Source organism: Triturus cristatus, chromosome 2_1 (genome assembly GCF_964204655.1).
Source record: "Triturus cristatus chromosome 2_1, aTriCri1.1, whole genome shotgun sequence".
NCBI classification, from domain to species: Eukaryota; Metazoa; Chordata; class Amphibia; order Caudata; family Salamandridae; genus Triturus; species Triturus cristatus.
The window spans coordinates 301,718,266-301,731,529 of NC_140581.1; the positions used below are offsets into that span (position 1 = coordinate 301,718,266).

General features: G+C 49.2%; 1 protein-coding gene across 1 annotated transcript in view; it reads left to right on the forward strand.

The window, feature by feature from the left end:
• The window catches only part of C7 (complement C7), a 571,431-nt gene that overhangs the window by 325,878 nt on the left and 232,289 nt on the right, over positions 1-13,264 (forward strand). The gene's annotated exons all lie outside the window — the stretch shown is intronic.

The window sequence follows — 13,264 nt, forward strand, 5'->3', positions numbered from 1 at the left end:
CCAACAAGCATTGGCATAGCCAATAGGTCTCGCCTTTGGGACCCTTGTAAGTTTTTGGCCCCAGCGATTGGCTTTTGCAATGTTTTTAAGCTGTGTTGAAGAGCTCTATAGCACCACTGTACAGCACCACTCTACAGTACCACTCTATAGCACCACTGTTCAGCACCATTCTACAGCACAATTCTACAGCACCACTCTACAGCACCACTCTATAGTACCACTGTGCAGCACTACTCTACAGTACCACTCCACAATACCACTCTACAGCCCCACTCTATAGCACCACTGTACAGTACCACTCTAAAGGACCACTCCACAACACCACTCTACAGTACCACTCTACAGTACTACTCCACAACACCACTCTACAGTACAACTCCACAACACCACTCTACCGCACCACTTTACAACACCAATCTAGAGCACCACTGTACAGCACCACTCTACAGCACCACTGTACAGCACCACTCTACAGCACCACTCTACACTGCCACTCCAAAACACCACTCTACAGCACCACTCTACAGCACCACTCTACAGCACCACTCTACAGTACTACTCCACAACACCACTCTGCAGCACCACTTTACAGCACCACTCTACAGCAGCAATCTACAGCACTACTCTACAGTACCACTCTACAGCACTACTCTACAGCACCACTTTACTGCACCACTCTACAGCACCACTCTACAGCACCACTCCACAGCACCAGGTAGGGCTCGGGCAGAGTCATTGATTTCAGCGCTGAAGCAGAGCGCGCCCTGGAGCCATTTCATAGTGTTCGGTAGTGCTGGGGCAGAGTTACTGACTTCAGCGCTGAAGCAGAGCGTGCCCTGGAGCCATTTTACAGTGTTCGGTAGGGCTGGGGTACAGTCACTGACTTCAGCGCTGAAGCAGAGCGCGCCCTGGAGCCATTCCATGGTGTTTTCATTTGTTATAGCAACTGTGCACCGGAGGGACACAAATATGTACGGCAAAACTGCCCCGTGAGGAGGGCTTCAAATTTTAAAAATAAAAGTGGCTGTACAAATTAAAGCACTACATAAATGTGGCACTGCAAAATTTGCCGCAGTGCCGCACTGCACCATTTCCTTGCAGCTATGCCCCAAATTGTCATCTCTTCAGCTCCAGGTGACAACAATATGCCCTCCTCACCCATTTGGCTACAGAAGAAACCATTTCCAATTGGCCTGCAAATACTTAGACAAAAGGGTAATCTTTGTCTCATGTTTTGGAAATCTTCCATTGAAGGTGCAGGAAGTGCCTACATTTTGTTGTGAGAGTTCACGCTTTGGAATCTTGCTGAGGAGATAAAAATGTAAGACAGGCTGGCCGGTGCAAACCACCGCAGAAGCTTGGAGCCAGGTTGTTGAATAAAAGGGGTGTGGGGCGATTGCATAATCTTTAAGCAAACATCCCTTCTGGGCAATCAGAGACCCGCTGTTGCATTGGGAGTGTGAAAAACAAAGGCAGACATTTTCCACTGCCGTCTGTACACGAGAGAAACATAACAAACAGCGCTGTGCATGTTTTGAAAAACCGGAAACCCTGTGTTTTTTAATGTGGTGCTTCGCCATCAAGTGAATTATTTTGCTCCATTGCTGTTTTACGAAACAAAATGAAACACGCAGGATCCCCGTTTGGAGATTCCAATTCAGTAGTTGCAAATATGGTTCTGCTGCACCTGGATGTGGCACCATATTTTTGATTCCGCCGTTTTAATTTGTGGCAGAAAACAAAAAGAATATTTGTACTGGGGAAATACACAGATAAACTCACACCAATCTACACCATTAGATACAAATGGATATAACTCGCAACTACTACAATTTTGCTTCACAGCACATCCGCGCGCCGTTCAGAGAAAACCCCATACACTGCTAGAGGATTCGGAGAAAACGAGAGCAAACTGGTCCAAAAGAATTCATGCTTGTATAGGCAGTGCGCGATGCGTATTATAAATTGTAATGCTCCCTTCAGGCGTTTGTGTAATGTGATTTTCTCGTTTTTCTCGAGCACTGGACTTTACAGGTTATAATACAAGTTTTCTGAATCCCAGAGTCCCACATTCTCAGCTGTGCATGGCGGTTGCACCCGCCCCTTCTTGCAACCAAGCAAGCCTTTTTGATATTTTACTTTTTGAGCCTTTATTTATAGTTCCTTTATATGTCGTGTGTGAAGTACCAGCTTATTAAAGCACACGTTTCGTGGGGTTAAAGTTCACACCAGGCAGGTCTGTAATAAGATCTCGCGCCTGACGCCTCATCACTGACGGGAGCGCCAAAAACGCAGACAGCAGCTGTGACGTCATAAACCTCTGAGAACATTTGGAAGTGTGCCAAGCCAAGAACGAGATGCAACAAGTGAGGTAGCACCGCGGGTTAGTGCATGTTTGGCAGAGAAGTGAGAGAGAGGGTGGGTGTGTATGAGAGAGAGAGAGAGAGTGTGTGTGTGGGGAGAGAGAGTGCATGCGTGTGTGTGGGAGAGAGACAGTGTGTGTGGGCACGGGGGTCCTACACTTAAGCATCATCAGTGGCTGCCTGGAAGGGCAAGGAAAGAGTGTGTGTGAAAGAGGAGAGAGAACGGAAGAGAGGGAGGAGAGGAACGAAGAGTGAAACCGAGAGAGAATGGATGGTGACAAAAGAGGAAGATAGAAATATAGAGAAAGACAGAAAGTCGGAAGGTGAGAATGAACAATGAGAGAACAAGAAAGTGAGTGAGGTTCCCATCTTTCAAAAGAGCACAAGCAGCAGCTGTTTTGAAGTACTCGTGCTTGTGCTGGCACCTGCCCCGCAAGGTGGATGCCAGCAGAAGTACGAGTGTGCTTGAAAAGGAGCAGACCGATTTCAAAAGGTCATCTCCTAGAGTAGCGCATGTGCGCTGCCTAGGTGAGACCTAAAAATTTCTTTCCCTACCTGCGTTTTATGTCTCCGAAACGATCTCACTCATGTTTTTTGAACCAGAAATGGATATCACTCATTGAAGACAGGTGTAAAGTCGAGCCAGAATCGATGAACGTAGGAAAACATCTTTATTGACAAAACACTGGAATACAGCAAGGAGGAAGAGGAAATCCTTCTGCTTTCGTCCAGCTGCAAACGTCCAGTGTCAGAATTCCAATAATCGAATCACTGACGTGGAGCAGGAGCTGGATCGCATTCACAGAACGTGGAACACACAACAATTAAATAGACACAATAGGCTCCTGAACGGCATTTCTAGCTGTCAAAACTAACTTTTAAAGCATAACATTTTATATTCACCCTTATGAAGGAAGAACACCAAATGTGCAACTTTGTGTCTAAATTATAGCTTTCTTTATTAAATGAATTGGTTTTTAACCCATATTTGTTATCAAATAACACAATTGAATGGTACTGTTTAGTGAAATTGATGATTGTGTGGTCCAAACTATTAAAACGCAGTCCAAAACAAATGTATTCTTATTTTTTTTTTTTTTTTTTTTTTAAACCTTTATTACAATTTCAGAGAAATACAAGTATGGGCCTACAACCAACAGGCCGGCCGCTAAAATGCAGTGTAACCCTAGGCACAGCTGAACATTCACATCGATGAAGCAACAAAAAAGGGGTCACTGGAGAGTTAATCATCGCAGTCGGCCGCAGCCGCAGTCCATAAACAAACAAGAAAGGTTTCATATTTTTAGGAAACGAAAAACAGCAAACACACAAGGCAGAGGAAATTAATAGCAGTAGCATGTGCCCCCCGTATCGAGGGAGTAATCCAACCCGGGTAGACAGAGGGGGGGGGGCAAGGCCGAAGAAATCAAATTCGCATGTCGCAGGAGCATACAGGAATGCGCGGGCTAGGGAGACAGAGCGGCATCTATCTCACGCATCTGAGGCGGGGCGCATATACCTCCACGATAGGAGTTCCAGGGACCCCACACCTTAATCCACTTCCCAGGCTTGCCTCTCGCCACATACACCGTTTTCTCTCTAAACATACACCAGTCCATGTGTTCTTTCCACTCGGAGACCGTGGGTGGCCTCTGGGAGCCCCACAATTGTGCAATGTCACGTTTCGCTACCATATAGCCCAGAGTCACCCATTGCGTCTGCGTCACATTGTAATCAGTCGGCTCCCAGACATTCAGCAAACATCTTCGTGCCTCCGGCAACAAGGCAACATGCGTGACTTCTTCTAACACCGCATGCACTCTGCACCAAAACCGAGTCACCTCCGGACACTCCCACAGGATATGGAGGAAACTCCCCAGGAGTCCACAGCCTCGCTTACACAAACCATCCACCGAATACCCCATACGCATCAGAGCAGGCCCCGTGACGTACACTCTATGGAGTATTTTAAGCTGGACGAACCGCAACCGGGCCGGTATAGCCACCTCTTTCGGGGAGGCCACCGCCGACACCCAATCCTCGTCGTCCAGTTCTAAACCGTCGGCAATCCATGTCTCCCGCAATGAAGCCAGCAAACCCATCCGATCATTAATAAGCTTCTTATAAATCAGCGAAATGGTGCTATCCGGCACATAGCCGTCCAATATCCTGTCCTCCAACGGGGAATGCTCCGGAATAGCCGCCACGTCCGAAAACACGGAACACAAGGCATGATGGACCTGAGCATACCGATAGTATTCCCTATCATTCAACTGGTATTCAGTTTTCAGCATGTCGAACGTCTTAAATTTCCCTTTCGTCCAGAGATCCCCTACCGTGCTGATACCAATCGTATCCCACTTATCAAAGCCTTTCGTAGTATACAGATAACCCAAACGCTGGGACGCATACAATGGCGTAGCCCGAGTCAAACGATCCCTCCACCCCATCGCCGCATTTGCTGCATGCCACACCTGTACCGCGACCCACGTCGGACCCGTCAACCACGCATCAAGGGACCCCGAGTATAGCGCTCGATTATAGTCTCCGCTCGGCAATAGCAATTTGTCCATCTCAAAAGCCGGGTTCAAAGCAGGGCCATACATCCCGTGATTGACGGCAGCCAACTGGGAGGCCCAGTAGTATCGCTTAATGTCAGGGAGGGCGACCCCCCCATCATACCACGGTGGAGTTAGTTTGGCAAGAGCAATCCGCGGCCGCCCATCCCAAAACAATCGACGCTGGAGACACTCCACCTCCCGAAAATAACGGGCCGGCACTACGTCCATGGTGTTCTGCAGGGCGTACAAAAAGCGTGGCAGCGACATCATTTTGAACAGTGCTGCCCGGCCAAGTGGCGAGAGCGGCAACCGCCGCCAACCCGCCACATCTGCCCTTAGGCGCTGAAGGAGGGGGAGAAGATTCCGTTCGTAGCGGGCCACCGGGTCCAGTGTTATAAAAATTCCCAAATACGTAAATCCCGACGGCGCAATCTGGATAGGGCACCCCCGCGGAAGGGGGGGCCTCCCCGGAAAGAACGTATACACAGGACTTGGCCCAGTTGATGACCAATCCGGAATTGTGACCAAAGGAGCTCAAAACTACCCACCAACACAATGAGCGATTTGCGCGGTGATGCAAGATACAAAAGGATATCGTCCGCGTATAGGGAGACCCGATCCTCGTATTCCGGCGTCCATCTAAGGCCACGCATCGAGGGTTCCCACCGCAACCACTCCGCAAGGGGCTCCAGACAAAGCGCAAAAAGAAGAGGCGACAGTGGACAACCCTGTCGGGTGCCCCTACCCAAAACAAAGGGAGCCGACACACGTCCGTTGACCACCACCTGTGCCAGTGGGTTGTCATAAAGCAATTTCACCCAACCGATAAAACCCGGGCCAAAACCAAACTTCGCCAATGCTGCCCAGATGTACGGCCATTCCAAGGTATCAAACGCCATGGTAGCGTCCAAGGACACCAAAATGGCCGGCTCACGAATGAATGGAGCGTGAGCAAGGACGCCATGCAATCGCCGCAGGTTCAGAGCGGTATTGCGATGGGGTATAAAGCCGGATTGATCCTGATGAATCAGGTCGCCCACAACCCGGATCAGACGATTGGCCAGTACCTTGGCGAGGATTTTGGGCTCCGCGTTTAACAAGGAGATGGGCCTGTAAGAAGTACACCGATCCCGCGGCTTCCCCTCCTTATGGATAACCACAATAGTAGCAAGACGTTGGTCAGGGGGGAGGGAGCCCGCCGCCTTAGCCTCCAGGAACATGTCTCGGAGATAAGGCGCAATCACATCTGGGCGCAACTTGTATAATTCAATGGGAAGTCCGTTAGGACCCATGGCCTTACCCGAGGCAATAGAGCGAATGGCCAAAGCAATCTCATCTGGCGACAGGGCCGCATCCATCAATACTTTATCCTCATCAGATAGGGAAGGCAGAGTAATGTCTCGAAGCAGCAGTCGAGAGTCTTCCTCCGAGCGCTCTGAGACCGGAGAGTAGACCCCGTGAAAATACTCCGCAAAGCAATCAACTATATCACCGGGGTCCGTCACACACACACCGTCCACCCTCTCAACCTCCGGTACCACTCGACTCGCTCTCTCCTTCTTATCCAACCAAGCAATCAACTTCCCGGCCTTATCACCCATATCATACAAACGCCCCTGTTGCTCCCTGCTCATACTCCTAGCAGATTCAGTAACCAGCGCCTTATAGTCGGCCTGCTTAAGCTCCAACACATGCAATCTATCCTCCGTAACACCTTGCTCCAAATCACTCTCCAACTCAGTGATCTCATCTTCTAGCCGAACAACCTCCTGCGCAGCGCATTTTTTGGTGTAGGAAATGAGAGATAGGGCCTGGCCCCGGAGCACCGTCTTAAAGGCCTCCCAAAGGGAGATGGCGGAAGAAACCGACCCCACGTTGTCATTAAAGTAGTGTTCCAGAGACTTAACCAGGTCTGCACGAATCATGGGGTTTCGTAGGTACCAGGGGTTGATCGGCGCCACCCTCCCCTCCGCCCCCAGGGTGATATCTAGGTGTAACAAGAGGGGGGAGTGATCTGATATACCGCGTGCCAAATGTCGCACCTCCCCGATCATCCCAGCTTGGGCCGCAGACACTAGCATATAGTCAAGCCTCGAAAGACTACCATGGGCCCCGGAATGGAAGGTATACTGCGCCTGTCCAGGGTGTTTCAATCGCCAGCAATCTATCAGTCCCAGGGTATCCAGAAAGCCCCCCAGCCAGTTCTGGGCCCGAGGGAGGTCCCTAGGGGGGTATCGATCCTCAACTCCGGAAACCACAGCGTTAAAGTCCCCCCCAGGACCAACACCCCCCCCGGAAGCCCAAGCAGCAGGCGTCCCAAATCGGCATAGGTGGCCGTCTGCAAGCCCGGCGGCACATAGACCGTGACCAGCGTAATCAACCTACCCTCCCACCTCCCCACCAGCGCAGTGTAGCGCCCTCTGTCGTCGTGGAGCACCTCATCCACCACCAACGGGAGAGAGGTCCTGACTAAAATGCCCACTCCCCTCGAGCCAGAAGTGAAACCAGAATGGGCCAGAAGGCGATACCCTCGTCTGTTCATGGCATGGAAAGAGTTCCCTATGAGGTGCGTTTCCTGCAGGAAAACAATGTCAGGCGAAATACGTTTCAAAAACTGCAGGACTACCCCCCGCTTTATCCTGTCCCCCAGCCCATTCACATTCCAGGAAAGAAGTTTCAGTCCCCTACCCCCATCCCTCCCAACACAAAACATCCCTCTCCCGGGGAGCACAATCATAGTAGCACAACATGAAATATTACCCCGCCTTGTGAAACAAACAAACAACCCCCAACCCCACCCCATCAACCCCAACAAAACTCCCCCCTCCCTGCACCCCTGCGTGAGCCCGAACAGCCCCCCCAACCTGCAGTGTGCCTGTCGCCCCAATATAAAATTCACTACAAAAAGGACAAAAAAAGAGCCCCCAGAAGGAGGAAAGGGCCCCAGCAAGCCCCCCGCAACCTCCAAACACCACGGGGCAAAGTGTCACAAACTGGAGTCCAGTGCAGCCACAGGTGCAAAACGTTACCAGTGCAGTCCAGCGCCAAAATCACTGTACCATTCCTACTCCGTCAGACCCTCTCCGCTCTCCGTCATCTGACCCTGCGGCTCCCGACTCTTGGGCAGGGCATCCAGCCACTCTCCCACCGCCTCCGGACGGTCGAAACAGTGTGAGCGACCATCTAGCTCGACCCGCAGCCTAGCCGGGAATAGCATCGCATACTTGAAGTCCATGTCTCTCAAGCGCCGTTTGATGGCCGAGAAACCCATCCGTTGCTTTTGAACCGCTTGCGTAAAGTCTGGGTAAAAGCTAACATTAGAGTTCTCAAATCGTAATGGCCCAGCCACCCTCGACGCCTGCAGGATAGCGTCTCTATCCCGAAAATTAAAAAGTCGAGCAATGATCGGCCGCGGTGGGGCCCCCACCTTAGGCGCACCCCCTGGAACCCTGTGGGCCAGTTCAACAGCGAAGAACTTGCTCAGCCCTTTGGGTGCTAGATGAGTCACCACTAGATCCTCCACAAAGAGATCCACAGCAGACTCCTCCGATCGTTCGGGCACGCCGATAATGCGGACGTTGTTCCGCCTGGCCCTGCCTTCAGAGTCCTCGAGGCGACGCTCAGTCAGGTCACTAGTGAGCTGTAACCTCCGCACCGTCGTCTGCAAAGCGGCCACATCTACCGTTAGGCTCGACGACGCTTGGGCCAACGAGTCGACCCGGTCATTGGTTTTCGACAGGTCCGCTCTGACCAAGGTGACATCAATCAGCACCGAGTCCAATTTGTTGGCCAGAGTATCCAGTTGTTGGTTCACAGTCACCTTCATCTCCTCAATGGCCCCCATAACATCCAGCAGAGTCAATTCGGGTGATGCGCCCGAGGCCTCCTTGGGCGGCTCAGGCGATTTACGTGATCCACTAGGGGATCCCTTTGGCTGCGCATAGCGGTCCATATTGTTGGCCTGGGAATAGGCTCCCCTCCGGGTAGATTTGGGTTTCAGTTTGTCGCCATCCACTCTTGTCGTCATCGTCAGCGATCGGCAAGGTCCGCGCCCTCCAGCACCCGGAGGAAGGCTAGGAGATGCGGGCCGCTAGCTGAAGTAGGCCCGTTTACAGGTCAAGACTAGGCTTTGCACTCCGTACTCGGCGCAGCTCTCCCAATGTCTCCTCATCAGTGTCAGTAGACCAACTCGAAACCGAAAGTGAAAGTGCGGGGTCCGGGGCAGGCCCAGCCTGGCATGCCGCTGTTGTTCACTTCGCAGCCGGGCACCTCACCAACCCGAGTCCGGGACCAAGGCCGGAGAAGGCCGCAAACTTCAGATCGCCAAAAAACCCGTTCCCGGAGTCCAATTTCGATTCGGAAAACGAGTGGCACCTTAGCGCAAGATCATAAACAAAAGCCCGTCGAAAAAATCAGGATTATGACAGGATAGACGTGGGAGGTTGCGGAGGCCCTCGGGAGCCACAAGCCTACGCGGCCATCTTGGTTGCGCGCTAGGCTCCTCCAACAAATGTATTCTTGTTATATTATTTATCTAGTAGCAAGAATAGAGAGGAAAGAAGGCAAGAAAAGGGGAATGAAAAAAGGTGAGCTGGAAGAACAGGAACGGAAGGAGAGAGAGCTAGAGAAAAACAGTCTGAGTAGGTAGCTAAAAGGGAGAAATGAGAGGGAGAGACAGATGGCATAGAGAGAGGGATAAGAGATGTGAAGAGATGCAAAGAGAGAAGTGTGTGATTGGAGAAGAGAGTGACAGTAAGACAAAAGGAGCAGGGTGAGAGAAAAGGGGGGAGTAGGAAAAGAGACAAAGCGTGAAGGGAGATGGGACAGAAGGGAGGAGATGCGAAGGAATAGAGGAGAAGGAGGAAGAGGAGAAAATGGGAGGAGAAAAACAAAAGGAGATGAGCGAAGGAAGACGAGAGAAAACTGAAAGATTAGAGAGAGGTAAAGGTAGTAGAAAGCAAAAAAGATGAAAGGATAGCCTTTCTCAGGGAGAAACGGACTTTCTCACCTGCAGGCATTGCAGATGTGGTTCCAAATGGGGATTTTTTTCTGGCTACGCCCTTGCTTTCAGGTTGAAAAAATACAAATAAAAGCAAGTGGTGAGCGGACCAAGCAGTAAGTAGGGGAGTAAAGGAGAGGAAAAGAGAGGAAATGAGAGAAGAGTTAGTGGAATTATTAGATTTTATTGGCACTCAATCCGAGTCCTGTGAAAAAATAGTTGTAATATGAGTGAACTTCCAATGTGTGGTACTGGAGCGTGGGATACTTTCCTCCTGTGCCGTTCTGAGATGCGTACCTCGAAATTGGGGATACCCAGTCTTCAGTGCAATGTGCACTGTTTGACTGCATGTCTCTGTCAAAATTCTTAGGGCAAATCGCACATGTTGCATTAATAGCTGGAAAATGTGTAATCACAAAGTGTGCACAGCATCCTGATCGGGCCCGATTCACTATCTGTGCCAGGTTGGGAATGACTCCAGTTGCAACGTTGTGGGGCATGCAGTCTTGAGTGGGAGATAGCTCAATGTGTGTGATAGGGCCGGATTCTTGACTACCTGATTATCTCCAAGAATCCTCTCAGGTCACCAGGATCTTTTTATCTGCTAAATAGTGTAGAGGGGAGGAAATCCAATTATTAGAACATAATCACCAAAATCAAATCTCATTTAGGAAGGACCACTGACTCCGAATCTAAAATGTATAAGATTTTATTACAACCAAAATCAACTGCACATACAAACACCTTAGCACAAGGTGCAAAAGATAAATGGGCACTAAAACAAACGCAAGTCTGCGCAAGAGTCTCATACGACTCAGAACAAAAAGAATAACAAGCTCTAAAAGCATAAGAAATGCAATAGTCAAACCAATATCTACATTAGGAATCATTAGCCTAACAGTTAGTCTTTCCCTACTCTATCTCTAAGGTGACATCCCTACTTAGCATTTCCCATCCCAGGCAAGAGAATAAAAAGGTGTCAGAAGTGAAGACTTCCTAGGAAGTACACTCACTTAGTCAGAGCTCATTCTAAGATGCTTCTTCTAGCTTCCCATCTAAACCTCAACTGCTCAACCCTCGGGGCATTGTCCCTAATACAAAATCCCAAAAACGTAAAACACGCCCTTCGGCACACCTCTTCGGCCAGGTCTTCTTCCAGTACTTTTCCAGCGAAACTTGTCTCTCCTCCAATGACGGTTAGCTTGATCTTGGGTCCCAGGCACCTTCTCCGCTGAAAGTATCATCCTCACATTCCAATGTACTCCCCTGTTGGCTTCTCGTACCATCCTAACTCCTAAAACAAAGAGCTAGTCTCTCTAACGAGCTAAATGTCCTTGCACCTGCAACAGAAACAAGGAAATGAAAAACTTTTCTCTTCTCTAAGATTTTCCATCCTCCTATAACCCAAAGCCTTTACCAAGGGAAATCATTTTTTGGCCTACAACGTTCAGAAAATGAACAGGCCTTCTCCTCAAATGTATATGCGATCAGGCCTTTACACTGTTAAACACATTACTAAACCACACTCTAAGCATTAGTTCATCACTTTTATACATAAATAAGCAACCTTGCATGCATAACTTTAACAGAGCACACGTTTAACCTAATACATTGCACTACGTAAACTAATCATTATGCTTTACTAAAATACATTCACAATAATCTGCAACATTACTCTTTACGAAAAGCATTATTACATTTCTAATCACCTCTACGTTAAACGGTTCTAAATGTCAATGTACTTATAGAGCACACTGTCACCAGACGGCCAGCTTGCAGTGTCACCTTTTGCAGTTTCCTGGCACTGATACTCATACCGCTGTGGAACCCCTCCTGGCTTTCCCTGTGAAGTGTCCACTCCTGGGCACCCCCAGGGTGAAGCCAGGCATCCTTAGCGCTGTTGGGGCCGGTGTGGAGGCTAAGCAAGCTATTGCCCAGAGTTGCAGCGTGGGGCCCGTGATTAGAATAGGCACCGAGGTGAGAATAGACAGGTCTGAGGAAATTGAGCCCGAGCCCCACCAAGGAAGGAATTGAACCCTGGTCCCTGGCCAGAACACTGCTTCAGGGTCTGCCGCTCTAACCATTGAGCCACACTCCTCCACTAGTTCTAGTAATACACTTCTATGGCACACTTAACCTACATCGATTAATTTGCGAGTGCTGACTAACGGTGAATATGATGCACCCCTACAAGTTTCAGAATAACGTGACGCTCTATCAGTTGTTTTATAAATGTTTGTACTCCTGTGTTCAAATCCCACATATTGAGACTTAAAATGCTATCAGGATGAATACTGTCTGGCTATTAAGCAACAATATGAACGTTGTTGTAGTTTTTGTTTCTAAGAAGCTAGTTGATTGTTTTCTGGCTTCTTTGTCGATGTTTGAGACATTTCATCACTGCAGTCGCTGATTTCACGCAGAATAATGATTTTCAGTTCACTATAACTACCAGCTCTCCATCTAGAACCAAGGGGCATATCAGCAAGGCGAGGCAATAGAATTATCGCCGCTTTAGCGGCCGTTTTCGGCCGAAAAGCGGCGATAATTTTATTGCCTAATTAGCAAGCTCACGCTGACTCGTGAAAACTTGCATTAGCGTAGGAATTCCTAACGCCCAGCTTTGCATCTCTAATGAGATGCAAAGTGGGCGTTCCTGACCTGACATGACAGGAGAAATGTCGCTAAGCGACATTTCTCCTATCATCAAGCCCCACGCTATGAAGCATAGCGGCAAGAAAAGTAGCGATAACCCCTTTCCTTACGCCTGCTTCAGGACTGACTTAGCCATGATATCCTATGGAAGGTGGATATCATGGCTAAGTTTGTGAGTCCCTATCATCAAGCTAACGCCACATTGCGTTAGATTATCGCTTGGTTTCCAGCGATAATCTCACGTTAGGCAGTTAGCGTGAGGATTTTTTTTTGCTTTTGAGATAAGCGTTGCTAATAGCACGCTATCTCAGCGATAAAAATCTACGCTAGCCGGCAATTATTATCCTAAGTGCGCTTAGCGATAATTATTGCCGGTTGTTGCTGATATGCCCCCAAGCCTCTTCGTCAACCCGCAGTAATCAGCTATAGTATCCGGTTCCAGCAATCCAGCACATGGAACACTCCATCCATTTAGTGTGGGAGAAATAGATGAAAAATATTCAGGACTTCCTGTACTAAAGTTTTGTTAAGGTCACAAACCCTAAGAATAAGACTGTGTGACAGTAAAACTCCTATCTCAATGCACGCAACCCCTTGTGTGAGTCAGAAAAGTCTCTCTGACTCTTAAAAGGGGTTTTGCGACCCTTCTCCAAACAAGATGGTGCATGAACGGGCTGTTACCCTCC